Here is an 18176-nt window from a genome sequence, read left to right on the forward strand (position 1 = left end):
TGTTCTTCCTCAGACACAGGACAATCTTGTTTGCTAAGTTTCACATATGGTGGCAATGGAACACTCAATGCCTTTCCCTTCTCCATAGTGAAACGTTGCAAAACCTTGTCAATATACTCTGTTTGAGATAACCAAATCAACTTCTTTGATCTGTCTCTCTCAATGCGCATACCAATTATATGACTTGCCTCACCCATGTCTTTCATGTCAAACGATTTTGCCATCTTTGACTTCAAAGCTGAAATTTCTTCCAAGTGCTTGCCAGTAATCAACATGTCATCCACATACAAAATAAGGATCAGCCAACTGCCATCCTTAGCCTTCTTTGTATATAGACAGTGATCGAACTCACTACGTTTGTAGCCTTGAGAAAGCATAAACTTCTGGAATTTATGGTACCATGCCCTCGGTGATTGTTTTAAGCCATAAAGACTCTTTAACAACTGGCATACCCAATCTTCCTTGCCTTTATCAACAAACCCTTCTGGCTGCTGCATGTAAATTTCCACATCTAAATCACCATGCAAGAACGCTGTCTTGACATCCATTTGGTGCAACACCAAATCTAATATGGCAACCAATGCAAGAAAGCATCTCAATGTAGTCATCTTGACCACCGGAGAGAAGACTTCATCAAAGTCAATGCCTTGTTCTTGCTTAAAGACCTTGGCAACAAGCCTTGCTTTGTACTTTGGCAAACTATCATGAGCGGTGATCTTATACCTGTAAACCCATTTACAAGGTAGAGCCTTTTTGCCCTGTGGTAATTTAACTAGCTTCCATATCTTGTTTTTATGCAGAGCTGTCATCTCTGACTGCATGGCGAATTGCCAATTCCCGGAGTCCTTCATTTGCACTACTTCCTTGTAACATGAAGGCTCATTGCAATCAGTCAACATGACATAGTTCTTAGATGGAACAAACCTATCAGGAGGTCGCGTGACACGTCCAGATCTATGAACAATAGGTGGCTCAGGCTCAGCCACAACCTGTGGTTCCAATCTATCCTGTCCTTGCTCCTCTTGAGCCCTGACATTTTGTCTTGCACGTGCAGGTCCATCTTCTTGGAAGACAACTCTTCTAATCTCCTCAACCCTCTCTTGTTTAGAATGATATTTGGATTCATTAAAGTGAACATCATTGCTGCGGACAACCTTTCTGGATTCGGGATCCCAAAGTCTATACCCCATCTCACCAGAATTACCATAGCCTAGAAAGATGCACTTTCTACTCTTTGGCTCAAGTTTGTTCCTAAATTCCTTTGGAACGTGAGTATATGCCTCACAGCCAAAGACTCTGAGATGCTTGTATGAGGGCATTTTGCCTGACCATACCATCTCTGGCACTGAATCCTTCTGCAAAACCTTGCTAGGATATCTATTTACAAGATGAACAGCTGTTGATACAGCTTCAGCCCAAAACCCATTTGGCAGCTGTGCATTAGACAACATACTTCTGACCTTCTCTTGTATGGTCCTATTCATCCTCTCAGCAACACCATTTTGAGGAGGATTGTAAGGAGCAGTAAGTTCACGTTTTATACCTTTTGACTCACAAAAGTCCTGAAAGGCCTTTGAAACATACTCTCCACCATTGTCAGTGCGTAAGCATTTAAGCTTCTTGCCACTCTGATTCTCCACAAGTGTCACAAACGTTTTGAAAACACTAAACGCTTCATCCTTGTGCTTGTGAAAGTAAACCCATACTTTCCTCGAGTAATCATCTATAAATGTTATAAAGTAAGAAGCTCCCCCTAGAGATAGGTTAGGCATAGGTCCACACAAATCACTATGAACAAGTGCCAACTGTGTATCTCTTCTACTGCTTCTATGCTTATGTGGCTGCTGTGTTTGCTTACCATACAGACAATGTTCACAGAATTCAAAATCATTAAATGAAAAGCCAGGCAAATAACCAGAACGAGACAAGATTTCCATTCCCTTCTTGGACATATGTCCTAACCGGCTATGCCACAAAGAAATGTTCGGCTGCTCGGTTACATTGATTACATTTTTAGAGACATTTGATACATAAATCATGTAAAGTCCTCCAGACTTTACTCCATGTGCTACTGTCATAGAACCCTTGGATATCTTCCACATGTTCTGTCCAAAAATGGTGACGTAGCCAGCATCATCAAGTAAATCTGTGCTGATCAAGCTCTTTGTAATTGCGAGAACATGTCTCACATTCTTCAGCGTGAAAGAAGAGCCATTCTGAAACTTCAATTGAACATCTCCAACACCTAAGATCTCACATGTCTGCCCATTGCCTAGCCGAACATGATCTTTAGTGGTCACATAAGAGGTAAACCACTCCTTGTTTGGAGACACATGAAGTGATGCCCCTGAGTCTATAATCCAGTCACTCAGTGCATTTCCATCAGATGCTGTAAGAAGAGCTGAGTCCATTGTATTCTTCAAGAAGTAGATGTCTCCTGACACTAGACTGTCATCCTCTGCAACAGTGTTTGTCACATTTATTTCTTGAATCTTCACTGAGGACTTGTTCTTCTCACCATGGTCTTCAGCTTTCTCTTTGCCTTTTTCTGCTTTCCATTCTCTACAGTCTCTTTTCATGTGACCCTTCTTGCCACAATGGTAGCATTCTATGTCACTCTTGCCTTTAGCACTGCGGGACTTGCTACGAGACTGATTCCTCTTTCCACCTTTGTACTTTTCTTTGGTCCTTCCCCTGACAACTAAGGCTGTTCCTTTGCCTTTGTCCATTGTCTTTCTATTGGTTTCTTCAGTAAGCAGACTTCCTTCTACACCTGCTATGTTCAAACCATCTGGAGGTGCAGAATTACTCAAAGCTGTGCGAAAAGTGTCCCAACTTTCCGGCAATGTGATCAACAGGAACATAGCTCTAACAGGTTCATCAAACTTGACACCTTGAGCTGACAACTGACTATAGATTGTGTTGAATTCATTCAGATGATCGGACATAGGTGTCCCTTCTTTCATCTTCAAGTCAACAAGCTTCTTAAGCCAGTATACCTGTGAAGCTGCACTCTGCTTCTCATAAAGATCACTCAGCTTTAACCATGCTTGATAAGCCGACATCTTGTCTGCTACATTGAAGTAAACGCTTTCTGCCAAAGTCAGCATAATGGTAGAAAGTGCCAATTCGTCCATTTCGCTCCATTCATCTTCGTCCATATCTTCTGGTTTTATCCCCTTGAGATTTATAGGTTTTATCTGCTTCTTTTGTACCAACACGTGCCAAATCTGCTTCTTCCACAATGGGAAATTGGTTCCATCCAGCTTCTTGATATTGTAAAGAGTAGTGTCCTGTGATCCAGCCATAGCTACGCTTCACAGTAGTTTACTTTTCTGGGAAAAATTCGGTAGAGTTTCCCCTGTAAACTGACCTCTGAACCAATATCAACCTGTCAAATGAACCAAGAAAGCTTCAGAGTCTGCAGAAATTTTGGCAAAGTCTCCTTTGTAAAATGGCTCTGGTGTACTAAAAACAGACCAAAAAACAGCTCAAAAAACACTGTCTCTCTGACACTGTAAGCTGCGGGTAAACCTGTCCTGCATCTGTACTGTCTCTCACTGTCCTGTGACTGTCCTATAAGCATAGACTGTGACAATGCCTCAACGGCAGTAAAGCAAAGATGCAATCCCAACTGTCTAACTCACAGTCAATACATCCTAGCTGCCTATCTAAGGGTGCTCGAGGGATCGCTCCAAGACCTGTATCACCGAAAGGATCTCAACATTCGAGAATCCCCCAGCTCAATAAAACCTCACTCGACCCTCAACAAAGGCTGCAGTAAATCTGACAGTACATAGACTTCCCACAAAGTCATACATCCACAAATTCCCACTATATGCTGTAACCGCTGCGGCGGTTGTTTGCTGCGTGACTCACAGCCAGAAAACCCTCAACAAACATACATCATCTCTAACAATACATCCCATGTGGAAGTACCTGCAATGTCAGGATGAAATCTGGAATATCAAGCAGCAAACACAAGCTACCTGATGAACTAGTGGATGTCGCCTACAGTCTGTGTGTAGATGCGCCCATGTCATATGTGACACGCCTCCAAGAACTGTGAGCCGTCCTTCGATGTGTAGACAGCCACAAATCAACACTGTGGGAGTGTCGATATCCTCAGCACCTGCAGTCGTAGGCCGAAAACCCCAAATTTGCAGAGTCGGATCTGCACCCGCCGAGACCACGTAGTCGAAAATGGCCTGCGCAGACCTTTGTCGAAGCCGAACGGTGGCCGAGATGACCTAAGAATGAAATTCTGACAACACCAAGTCCTTCAGGCTTTCCCACTAGATTTGGGGCCGTGTCTTCGCCTGTCGAATTTCACTCCAATCTGAGATGGTGACTCTAGCCTCCTGCAGTGTTGCCCCGAGCCTCGATCTGAGCTCTGATACCAGTTGAAGGAGTACAAGCGGAAGTGCGACGCGAGAGAGAGTGCGAGAAGAAGAGCACGACGATATGGTGAACTCGCTCTACTGTAATGTGTAGAGCATAGTGAGTTCTTATTAGGTTTTTACAAAAGAATATGTGTACATACTTGGCGGCCCGCCCAGTTACCTGGGCGACCACATTGGGCTTTATACCCCAACACTTTTGGATCTGAATTTTTGGTGTGTTGATAGCTTGTGATGTTTGTAGACTGCTCACAATTTTTTTTGGAATTTGGATCAGTTTTGCCCTACCAAATTTGACTTCTACAATCTGTTGTGGCAGTTTTGACAATGAACTATTTTTGGCTCTTTTGACCACTTTTTACAAGTTTTTTGCATATGGTTCCTTTGGGCAAAGTGTTTGTCTATGTCTCAACTACCTATTGCTCAAATCTCAACCAAAAAAATTTCAACATTTTTTCATGAGGTACATGGATCGCGATCCATGTTTAACCACATTTTGACATGAAACTTGGTGAGCTTGTAGTCCATGTTATGGTAATACTATTCCCCAAGTCTTTTTGAATTTGGCCAACTTTTTTCTAATCAAAACTGAGTTTTTCTGTCTGCCCTGCGATTTTTGACTAGTTTCTGTATTTAGCTATTTTGACCAACTTTTTTCAATTTTCTGACATGGTGCCTTTTGGGAAAGTTGTTCCACATGATATCAGGGATGCACTTGTCAAATATCATCCCTAAATGCCAAAAAGGTACATGGATCGCAATCTATGTTTGGCAGCATTTTTTCATGAATTTTGTTATGTTGGTTCTTTATGCCCTGTAGAAGCTAAATCTCAACCCTTTTTGAATTTGGATCCCAAAATCTCAAGATTTGCTCAATTTTGTGTCTGAATCCCTGTTTTGGCTGTTTTTACCCTAACAGTCAAATCGGATGTGATTTTTGCGTTTTTAGTTCAAGCAAACTTGATCAGAGCAGTTTTCCACTGATGCTCACTGTAACTGGTCACTTTTCATCAAAAATGATTTTTTGGGGTACATGGATCGCGATCCATGTTCCTCCACAGATTCTTGCCAAACTTTCCAAAATGCTTCTAGAGAGTATGCCAATGCCCTTGATCCACAAATTTTTGAATTTGGATCACTTTTGAGGTCTCTACAATCAAATTTTCAGAGTTTCAGAGTTATGGTCGTTTTTGCCAAATATGGTTTTCACCCTTTTTTGTCTCAATCTTTTAGCCCAGATTTGATGGTGGTAGTTTCTACTTATCCTACTCCTAAGTACTGAAATGAAACATGAAACAAAAACAAACGAAACGGTACAAAATAAAGTCGTAATGAAAAATGGTACAGCACTCTGAAAGCATAGGGGTGAAAGCATGGTTTGGTGGTACAAAAAAAGGACTTATTTTACTTCTACCAATGAAAAAGTGGGGACTCGTAAATTTTTGTAGTTTAGGTCAAAACTTTTCGGACCTTGTGTTTTTAGATTCTCCTTTTGAAGATCTATCCACTGATATATAGTATGATAGGTAGCTTTTCATGTGACATGTAGAAATTGTAGAAGATTTGGCAAAGGTGTTGTCAAGGACAGTCCTTTTTGTACCACCAAAGCATGCTTTATAGAGAAAATTGACGAATGAAATGCTTTTGGCTATCTCACTCACAACCCTCTTTACTTCTCAAGAATAGATCTAGCAAGTCCTCGACTTCTAAACTCTATCAAGCACTAAACCCCATGTCTAGCTGCTTCACTGCTAAAGTGTAAATGGAATGGAAGACAAATCTTAGAAAAAGAACGCTCTAAAAACACACTAGGTCACTCACCATCCAAGGGTCATATCCCCGGCAACGGCGCCAATGTTTGCGGGTCGCCGCAACGGACGTCTGCAGCATAGCTTTCTGGCACTAACATAATGTCAATACTCAGGGAAAGTGACTCGGATGGGGCACGGAGACTCTATGAGATCGTCAACCTCACAAAGTGAACCTTAACAAGCAAACACACTAACTCTACAAGCAAACCAACACTCAATGATCAGGGAAATCTGCATATGTCCTTTCTCACAGCTCTAGGTCATCACGCCATTTCGGCACTCGAACGGACTCGAAATGTAATGAAACTGTAGGAGGAGGTCTAGGACACCTAGGGGCACAATCCTAGCAAGTCTGGTCTCAATCCGACAAGGTACCAAAATCACAATCCATCATGAAAAAGTCCTAAAAATTGCAAGAGAACTATCCAGAAAGGTCTCCCTATGGTCTAGGAACACTCTCCTATGGTCAAAACGACTATAAACAACAATTTAAGCACTCAAATCTGCAATTACAGCTCACAGATGCGTAGTCGTGAACCACAGCAAAACTGACAATGCTTACACTAGAATAAAAGAGCAAAGAAAGAGGAACACAATGCAAGTTTTGGATTTGAAAACTGATTACCCATTCATTAACTGCGATGGTTACAAGGTTGGAGCAGCTCGTAGCTTGAGCATACGTTTTTTGAGCTCCCTTCTTCTTCTAAAAATAAGCCTCCCTTTCACATTAAGGTTATTGACCTTTATACCTAGGGCATTCTAAATGGCCAGTGGCCGGTTTACATGGACCTTTACAAATATCATTACAACATTACAACTCAGGAAATTGATCCATTACTCTGGAATCAGGATTTACACAGAGTATTACTACACTAGCTCGGAAAACTAATAGAGTACAAATGTAGTGTCCGGCTTTGTGTCGACCAGTTGGGTTCCCATTTGATCTATCATCAAACAACTGCTCTACCAGGCCGTCTTTACGGCTCGTCGATTAGAGCTACAGTGAAGAAGTTATGGCCATTTGAGGTTTGAGTCAATTGCAGATGCATCCCGGATTAGGCAATTGCAGCTGAGGGAACAAAAATGAAAGGAATGCATGGGCCTAAAGTGCTCACTTTGTGGAGCGCGTCGGTCTTTTCAGATCATTGATTGTAGTTTCGATTGCCAAGATATTGGCCGTTAAAGAGTCACCGGGTTGGCTGGTTTCGTACCAGTTGGGTTCACCAAGAATGTCGGGGGATATGTGTTCGAAATGTGAGCCAAGCAGGCATCGGGCCTCTGGCGAGTTTGGTTCTGAAGCAAAAAATTCTCAACTGGATGGGGTGACACTATTCGGCACTACTCCCGCCTCATTTGGCGTTGTTTGCAATCCGACCTGCCACGTCATAGGGACGACTCCCATGCCAAGTCAGTCATGGCGCCATGACTGCATGGGGAATGGGCTTATTTATACGGATTTTTGAGGGCATAGAAAAACATAGAATAACGAAGAGAATCATAGCAAGAAAAAGAGAAGGCAAGGCCTACTACTCTCTCTCTCTCTCTCTCTCGCTCTCGTATTGGAGAAGCAAAGCATGGCAAGAAGGGTTAGAGGAAAAGCAGGGAATTGAGGAGCATCAACGAGTGTTGGAGAAGGGTAAGCAAAGCAAGGGCTCTCTCCCACTCTCTCTCCTCATCTTGAGAACCAAAGTGGATCTTTCTCGCTCTCGGCATCGAGGAGGAGCACAAGAAGGCAAAGCAAAGCGGAGGGCTCTCTCCCGCTCTCTTTCTCGTCCTCCAACACAAGGCCAAGGTCACCCTCTCTGCCATGGCAACAAAGGGAAGCAAGTGAAAGAGGGTTAGCAAGGCAAGAGGGTGAGAGAAGAAACGGACGGGTCTCTTTCTCTCGTGCTTGGGAACCAAAGCAAAGGCAGGGCTCTCTCTCAAGGCACGGCAAGAGGATACGAGAGGAAGGCATGAAGGCATAAGCAAGAAGGAGGCGGGAGAAAGAAGAACCTCAATCAAAGCAGCTGGAAGGGAATTTTCTCGGAGCAAGGTTCTTGAACCTTGTTTTTTACCTAACCAAAGACATAAAGTGAAAGATAGCAATCAATTCCGAAAATCTGACACATAAGAATTTTTGTTTGTCGGTGAGCAATCGGTAACCAATTCTTTCACAACTAAAGTTATCAGCAAGCTTGACAGACCCCTTAAGAGAAATTGAAGGAGTAAAAGAGAGCAACTATGAATGCATCATCGTCATCAATTTAAACTTAAATACTCATCTTGGTAAATCTTGGTGTCGTTAACGGCCCGGGTAATTGTAAAGGCAGCTTAAACTCCTAGTTTTCAATTAATCCGAGTGACGGTGCTGCTAATAGCCCGCCTTGGCTACTGATTACATTGTATTCAAAGATTGAATTGATTAATTGATGAGTACAGTGACTGTCAAAGCTTCAGTGTCTACTGTTCTCTCTCTTTCACACCTCCCACAGCCAGAGGCCCGGTGCCTACCCGGCTCACGTTTTGAAAACACATATCCCCCGACATTCTTGGTGAACCTGACATGAAACGAGCCGGGGTGGGAGGTAAAGATGGAGAATTTAGAGCGGATGATAAAGATGATTGCAGAATTGAGCACAAACGGTTTTGATGATAAGTCAACAATTCCAGATTTTTTGAAGATGCTTCAATTGGTTCAAAGATCTCTGCTTGAGATGGAAACCGTAAAGAATAAAAATCAAATGGATGAAGCTTTGGATGCAGCTTTAGATGCGGTATACGACGAGAGGCGAGTTTTTTATGGATACGATCCAGAAGGTTACCTTGAGTGCTATGAGCTAGAAACTAGGTTAAGAGGCATACCAGAAGTGTTAATGATCAGATCTGTGAGCAATTAGTGAGTTCAAATTTGAAGGAGCAGATTCAAGAGGTTATCAAAGCCTGCAACGGTGAGTGGGAACATTTCAAAGAATCTATTGTACAAGTAAGTTATGAGCATTATCAAAGCTATCAAGAACAGAGTTCAAGTCTTCCAAACTACATAGATATTCGAGGACAAGTACGATTAAAGTTAGAAGTTGTGATTGATGAGTGTATTGTACAAGATGCTACCTTCTTACAGGCTAGTGATGAAGATATAGTTGAAGTTGTGTATGAAAAGCTAGGTTTAGCACATGCCTTGCATGAAGTAGAAGTCTTTGAGGGTGAGGCTTTACAGCTTCAAGATACACATGGTGAATTTTGCAAAGAACCTATACATGCAGTACACGAGGAAAAGAGATCAGGGAATCAAAACACTGGAGTGGCTAAAGATCAAGAAGAAATTGTGCAGGTGAATGAGTGCAGTCATATTCAAGTAGACATGCAGGAAGATTTGATTACAACTGATACTTTTGCTACTGACTCAGAATTAGAGCAAAAGTTTTTTGGTACAAATTCTACCATAGAGTTGATTGATGATACTGGTGAAAATCCTACCATAGAGTTGATTGATGATACTAGTGCAGATTCTACCATAGAGTTGATTGATGGTACGGATGTTATAAGTCATAGTAGGGCTACTGTTGAGAGCAGTAGGACCATGGATTTGGGTATACCATATTTGCCAAATTGGATATACCATATTTTGAGGACTTGGTTAAGCAAGAGTATGTGCTTGAAGATCTGGAAAATGTTGATTCAGAGGAGGTGCAGAATCCTTCATTGACAAGTTGTTGTGAAGCCAAGGTACCAAAGTGGAAAATTGGTCTTGAATGTGATGATGAAGAATCAGAAAGGGTGCAGATTCCTTCTTTCATAAGGTTCTGTGACCCAGTGCTACCGATATGGCAAAGTGATCCTGAAAATGATGTTGATTCAGAGGGGGGGCAAACTTCTTCTCTATCAAGAATTTGTGACACAGGGCTCACACTATGGTAGAATGATCATGAACTTGATGATGCTGATTCAGAGGGGGTGCATAGTGAATCATATTTAGCAATCTCTTGATGTTAAATATGATTGGTTGTGTCGATGATACAGACGGGGAAGTAGATCAAATTATCAATGTGCATGTTGAACTTGGTGCTACAGAAGTGCAAAGAATCTGGATGAGGGTGAAAGACTTGAAGAGCAGTTTACGGCAGATACGTTTAGTATGCATGTCGTATGTGGAAATCTTAGTTTACAGTAGCTTGAAATGTGCAAGATGGAGGAACCTTATGAGGCAGTGGACCTAGATCTTATGTGCTTATTGGACAAAGCTTTGGAAGGATTCTCAAATACAGATGCTAAGGATACCAATCAATCCAGATTCATGCATGAGCAAGTTTGTTCAGATGTAGTTGATGATGATCTTATGCAGTTGTTGGATGATGCTCTACTTGATTTTGAGCCTCTACAAGATAGAGAATTATTTCCTGATGCATCTTGCGAACCTGAGACTTGATGTATTCAGATATGCATGATTGGGATTCCAATATTGGTGAGGGTGAAGATGCACTGCCAATGCTTTTACGTGTGATTGATGATTGACAATTGGATGATCCAATTGCACAAGGGATATGGCAATATCTAGTGCTATCTGATGCTATATGGGATCTGATGTTACCCTATGATGTAGGAGATTTTGAGTTGGCTTTTGACCCAAGAGGTGTCAGATATATGCATGGTCTGTGACAATTGATTTATATGCCATATGATCCAGGCGCCATATGATCCAGGCGGTTTTCATGAAGATTTGTGGATTAATTTATGTTTATGCTCTATTGATTGGAAATTCTTGATTTTCCTTATGATCTTGGAGGATGGTGAAAAATTTTTAAAGGAATGCTCACAGTGGGGCAAATGATTGGTTTCCCATTTGATCTTGGGGGCTACTGAAGTGCAAGTTGCAGATTCAGAGGATACCAGATGTCTATTGTAGCAAGTTGCATGGTACAAGGGTTTGTTTTCTAGATTATGATAAGTCAAAAGAGTTTTTGGTTATGCGTTCAATAAGATTGCATGGTTGGCTTCCAGTTGACTTCTTTGGACAATTAATGAAGTATCTTCACATCTTTTAAGTTGCTTCTAATACCAGAATTTGAAGTAAAGGACTTGACGGCCATTCCGTGTGCAGACAGAGCAAGGCATACTTGAGCTTGACAGGTTTCCCTAAAGCGAGCTTAATGGTCAAGCTATGTGCATCATTAACTGGAGCACTTGAGTCTAGTGGGGTTCACTAAATAGGTTATCCATAATCGAATGCTTTGAAGATATAGCACATATGGTTCAGAGATTTTTCATGGGCAAATGGTTGAGCTAGAACAATGATGATACGGTATAAGCCTTATATTCCTTTTCATATGTTTACTAGTTACGTGGGTCTGATGATGGCAGAGAGCTAAAGGTACATATAGCAGATGTAGATTGACGTGCAGTTGGCACAGACCGAGGCTGTGCAAGTTCAGAGGGGATGGATGTCGTGCAGCTCCTCTTTCATGATGGGAAAAAGAGCAAAGAAATGCCAGCTAAGCTTCTTTGAAGTCTATACATTTATCTATACATTTATTGAGCAGTGATCAGGGCTTGTTAATAGGCCAAGTTTAATTATTAATGTATGCCAGATATGGCTTTAAAGGGCCAACAAATTCCTTACTGATTCTAAAAAAGAGTATGTTTGAAGTGAGAACAAAAGGGAGTTCATTATGATCTAAAACTATAGTGCTTGAACTGCTCTACGAGCCTGTCTTTACGGCTCTTCGATTAGAGCTACGATGAAGAAGTTATGGCAGTTTGAAGTTTAAGTCAATTGAAGATCTGTACCAGATTGGGCAATTGCAACTGAGGGGGCATAAATGAAATGAATGCAAGTGCTCACTTTGTGGAGTGTGTTGGTCTTTTCAGATCAATTATTAGACTTCCGGTTGCAAAGATATTGGCCGTTAAAGATTCACCGGGGGTCGGTTCCGTACCAGTCAAGTTCACCAAGAATGTCAGGGGATATGTGTTCGCAATGTGAGCCGCGGGCGAGTTCGATTCTGAAGAAAAAATTTCTCAGCTCGATGGGGCGACACTATTCGGCACTACTCCCGCCTCATTTGGCGTTGTCCGCAACCCGACCTGCCACGTCATAGGGATGACTCCCATGCCACGTTAGTCACGGTGCCGTGACTGTGTGGGGGAGGGGCTTATTTATAGGGATTTTTTAGGGCATAGCAGAACATAGAAGAACAAAGAGAAGCATAGCAAGAAAAAGAGAAGGCTAGGCCTATTAATCCCGCTCTCTCTCGCTCTCTTGTTGGAGAAGAAAAGCATGGAAAGAAGGGTTAGAGGAAAAGCAGGGAATTGAGGAGCATCAACGAGTGTCGGAGAAGGGTAAGCAAAGCGAGGGCTCTCGCCCACTCACTCTCTCTCTCTCTCTCTCTCTCTCTCTCTCTCTCTCTCGGCATCGAGGAGGAGCACAAGAAGGCAAAGCAAAGTGGAGGGCTCTCTCCGGCTCTCTTTCTCGTCCTCCAACACAAGGCCAAGGTCACTCTCTCTCGGCCATGGCGACAAAGGGAAGCAAGTGAAAGAGGGTTAGCAAGGCAAGAGGGTGAGAGAAGAAAGGGACGGGTCTCTTTCTCTCATGCTTGGGAACCAAAGCAAAGGCAGGGATCTCTCTCTCTCTCAAGGCATGGCAAGAGGATACGAGAGGAAGGCATGAAGGCATAAGCAAGAAGGAGGCAGGAGAAATAAGAACCTCAATCAAAGCAACTGGAAGGGAATTATCTCGGAGCAAGGTTCTTGAACCTCGTTTTTTACCTAACTGAAGACATAAAGTGAAAGATAGTAATCAATTCTAGAAATCTGACACAGAAGAATTTTTTGTCTGTCGGCGAGCAACCGGTACCTAATTCTTTCACAACCTAAGTTTCAGCAAGCTTGACAAACCTTAAGAGAAATTGAAGGAGTAAAAGAGAGCACCTATGAATGCATCATCGTCATCAATTTAAACTTGAATACTTATCTTGGTAAATCTTGGTGTCGTTAATGGCCCAAGTAATTGTAAAGGGAGCTTAAACTCCTAGTTTTCAATTAATCCGAGTGACGGTGCTGCTAACAGCCCACCTTGGCTACCGATTACATTGTATTCAAAGATTGAATTGATTAATTGATGAGTACAGTGACTGTCGGAGCTTCAGTGTCTGTTGTTCTCTCTCTTTCACACCTCCCACAGCCAGAGGCCCGGCGCCTGCCCGGCTCACGTTTCGAACACATATCCGTCGACAGCGTCAAATTTGACATATGAAGTCAAGCTGACTCCAAATGGGCCAAAACTAGATGGGTAGCTTCATGACTATGTAGCGGACAAGTCCATAGCTTTAAAAGTGACTAACCAACTCCACAGGCCATGTAGTCACAAAAATCGTGATTTCAGAGTCAACAAAGCACGCAGTGATGCCGAAAAGACAAAACTTTACCAAATTCATTTTAGGACTTGTTTTAGGTGTATTGAATATGTCTAGGTCAAAAATTGTCAAGTTTAGCAAAAAAAGTTGACTACTGTAAATAATCGTGATTATTTAGTTTTACACTTTTTTGGCTTGAAAATGGTACCTTCACTTCACCTATCACTTGTACACACCTATTTACATGCCACATTTCAAGTATGAGCCAAAATGATCAACAAAAACTTGGAAATTGTCAAAAAAAGCAAAGAAGTCTTTCCAAACCAATTTCTGAGTTATTTGTCACATTTTTTGAACCAAATCATACCATATCTCATACACGGAGTCTACATCATGCCTAGAACCAATTTGCACAAAAAATGTACATTTTGATGAAAAAGTTAATAATTTTCTTGCCAAAATGGGGTAAAATTGCAACTTTGACCTTATGGGACCAAAGCAGATGATGTCCCAAGCCCATTGACCAAATTTGAGCTAATTTGGATCTTAAAATCTTAAAATCTCAAAATCCCTTTATATCTACTGTTTCAAAGATTGCAAGCCTACATCTGGCACCATTTCCACTCAGGGCACTCAAATGAGCCCACACTTCACTCAGAGCACTTAAATTTCATATAATTCAAGCCTATGATGTCAAAAACGCAAAAAGTTGGAAAAAACTCCAACTATAAATAATCGTGATTATTTACAATTGTTGCAATTTTTTGCCTAAACTGTATGGTTTTGTTCTTTACATGTTTTTATGCATATATGCATGCTCCAAAATTGATTTGAAGCAAATTGGACTCAATTTGTCAGCAATCCAAAGTCAAGGGCAATTCAGAGCGGAATTTGTAAAACTTTCTAACTTTGGCACTGTATTCACTTAACAGAAGCAATGCCAGCTGCCGAGAAGGCCAATAAAAGGATGTCCCAAAAAGAGAAGCTGCAAGAGCTGCCACCCTAGCGACTGGACCCAAGTTTAGTAAAGACGGCCAAGGCAACATATTTGTCAAGAGAACAACTTGAGGAACACAATACAACAATTTTCACAAGCAGGTTTAAGAGTGAAGAAGGACACCAATTAGAGCTACAAATGCTTCCAAAAGAGATCTATGATGTCGCTGCCAAGACAAACACAAAAGAAGCCAATAGAAGGCTGGGCCTTCGTGACTTCTATGACCAGGAACCCTGCGACGTAGATTACCAAAAGGCCTATGAGTTATTGTCTTCTATCAAAGAGGATGGATCAGCTCAAATCACCGACCAACAAGGATAGAAAGTCAAAGTCGTTATCACAAAGGAAATTGTGGCCGAGGCACTGAAGTTGCCAACTAAAGGAATGATAATGCGGGCCCGGGACAATAAGATAGCAGGCACGCTGTAACTTTTGTCGACCTCATCCAAAGGCAAGTGGAAGAACCAGCACGCCTGTACCATCAGCACTTTCACTTCTTAGCAAAGAGACCGCCATGGTACACCACACCAAATCATGCAGCTGCGACTACATTCACCCAAGTGTTGAAGTCGACAACTAGGCAACCAATCGATCACGTGCAGTATGTGTTGACAACGCTGAAGGGCATCAAGAAAGAAGGTAAAATTACATATATGGGCACGCTTGAAGTACTGACAAGAATAGCATACCATGCTATTAGCATGGCCGACAATTTGCCGCCTACCCTAGATCAGAACACATGGATTGTGTCTGCACAGCCTTCTCCAAGAACTACGTGTTCGTCAAAGAGAGTTTACAAGTCAGATGAAGAAGCGATAGAAAGCTTTCATGAAGCTCTTAGCAACGAGAGATCAGACAATGAAGAGAGGAGGGCCAGAATAGAAGAGATGAAGAAGAAAGTTGTAGCTGCACACCAAGAGGAACCTCAGCAGAAGAAGGCGAGGTTTGAAAGAGAAAAACAAACTTACAAAAGAAGCCTCCAAGCTGCAGGTACAAACCCAAAAAAGTGGGTTCCAAAAGAGATAAGGGGTCCCAGAACCAAAAACCCTGCAAAGAAAGAAGCAGAGGACCCCACAAACTTTCTTGAATGTATGTATGCAGTGGCAGAAGCCCTCAAGCTAAAAGAAGCTCAAGAAGCTGAGAGGAAAGCAAGAGAAGATGCATCAGAGCAACAAAGACAAGTAGAAGCTACGGCACAAAGCGAGACATAGCACAACCAAGAAGAAATGTCTCTGAAGACTACCTCACCCGCTACAGAACAGGCAGACCACCCAATGCCAAGCCCTCCCCCTTCACCAATAGTTAGACCCAATGAGGGCGAGGAAGCCAAAGACAAAGAGCTTGGACCGCAGGAAGCATCCAATTTTGAGCAGCCCCAAGCAACAGGAACAGAGGCCACACCATCTACGACCACCCGACAAGAAACGACCGAGGCATCTAGGAAGCCTCAAGAAGCAAAAGCAACCGAGGCAACCGCAACGCCTTAAGGTGAAGAACAACACCCGCCACAACCACAGGCAGCCACAACGTCACCACCCAAGGAGCCACACATAGACACTGCTAAAACATCTAGGCAACCTACATAGCATGAAGCATGGGAGACGAATGATGAAGTCATCCTGCAAGTAAATGAATGTGCCAAGCAGATGCAGCAGATGACAGAGAAAATGCGAACAGCAGCACTTAGCCACAGTGCTAAGGCTAGGGAGCTGGAGATGGTCATCGATGCTCTACTAGGAGAATTAGATGACAAGATGAATGTCATCTCAGATCTACAAAGGCAAGTCCAAGAGTTGAAAGCGGAAGCCGAACAACACCAGCTAGCCAAAGAGAAGCAACAAAAAGAAATGGAGGAGTTTAGCGAACTTCTCACCAAGTTATTAGATGCTTGCAAGACCTAAGACTAGCATTTGATTTTACTGGAGTGTTCTTTGATGATATAATCATCTACTCTAATTCATTAGATGAACACAATCAACACCTCCAGGTAGTATTTCAAATTTTACGAGAGAATAAACTTTATATTAATCGAAAGAAAAGTGAATTTTTCTTACAAGAGATTCAATATTAGGTCACATTATCTCTCAAGATGGCAGCCAAATGGATCCACAAAGCTAGAGGTAATAAAAGGATGGCCTAATCCAAGCAATATGCACGAAGTAAGAAGCTTTATAGGTATGTGTGCATACTATAGACACTTCATAGAAAAAGTTCTCATGAATCGTAGGACAATTACATGACCTAACCAAGAAAAATGTTAGGTATATATGGTCCACCAAGGAGAACAATGCTTTCAAAAAGCTTAAAGAGAAGCTTATCTCTCAACCTGTGCTTACACTACTGGACCTCTCAAAACCATTTGAGGTCCAATGTGACGCTTGCCGTGATTGCCTTGGAGTTGTTTTGCTCCAAGAAGGGCACGCCATACCCTATGCTTGACCCTGTTGAGAAAGCTCTAGGCATATATGAGAAGGAACGCTTAGCAGTTATACATGCTCTAGACTCGTGGAAACACTACTTATTGGGGACTCCTTTCATTCTGTGCATGGATCACCAAAGCCTTAAGTACTTCATGATGCAGACCAAGCTCTCCGACAAACAAATGAGGTGGGAAAATTTTCTTTCGCAATTTCATTTTCATATTGCTCACATTGCTGGCAAGCATAATTAAGTAGCTGATGCACTCTCAAGATGACCAAGAGTGAATGTGGTATCCATAGCAACTCACAATGATCTATCTTCTATGATAGATGAGTACGCTATCGATCCCGATTTTAGAGATGTGATTTCAGCCCTTGCACTAGGGAAGAAGGAAGAATCATTTACCCTACAAGATGGTTATCTTCTCTATGGTAATAGACTATGCGTTACTAACTCACTACATGAGAAAGTAATATATGAATATCATGCTCCTCCTTATGTGGGGCATATAGGGATTCAATTAACCCTAAAAGGGATAGAAACATATTTCTATTAGTTTGCCATGAAAGTAAACATACAAGTGTACGTTTGAAAATGTGTGGTATGCCAAAAGACAAAGTTTGATAGGGGGAAGCAACCTGGATTTCTTCAACCGTTGCCAATCCCTAATTCACCATGGGAGAGCATATCCATGGATTTTATCTTCTGATTGCCCAAGTCTATCCATGGGAATATGGACAATAGTAGACAGGTTTGGCAAACAAGCACATTTCATACCTGTCAAAAAGACTATCAAGGCTCATCAAATGGCAACCCTCTTTATATCACAAATTTTCAAGTATCATGGATTGCCAATGTCCATAGCGTCGGATAGAGATCCTAGAATGACGAGTAACTTCTGGAAGGGTCTCTTTGAGAATTTAGGTACAAGGCTAAACTTCTCTTCGACCTATCATCCCCAAATGGATAGCCAAAGTAAAATAGCTAACCTAACAATCCTTGATCTACTAAAAGCTTATGTCATAGAAGTAGATCAAAAGTCTCAATGGGAGAAGTACTTACCCTTAGTGGAGTATGCTTACAATGACACTGTACATACTTCCACGGGAAAAGCACTTTTTGAGGTAATTGAGGAAAGATCAAAAAGTCCCATGCTACTCAAGGTACATGGGAAGATGTTCGTTGCATGAATATAGCCAAGACCTGCAAGAATCTT

Source organism: Adiantum capillus-veneris, chromosome 19 (assembly GCF_014529385.1).
Source record: "Adiantum capillus-veneris isolate H3 chromosome 19, ASM1452938v2, whole genome shotgun sequence".
Lineage (NCBI taxonomy): Eukaryota > Viridiplantae > Streptophyta > Polypodiopsida > Polypodiales > Pteridaceae > Adiantum > Adiantum capillus-veneris.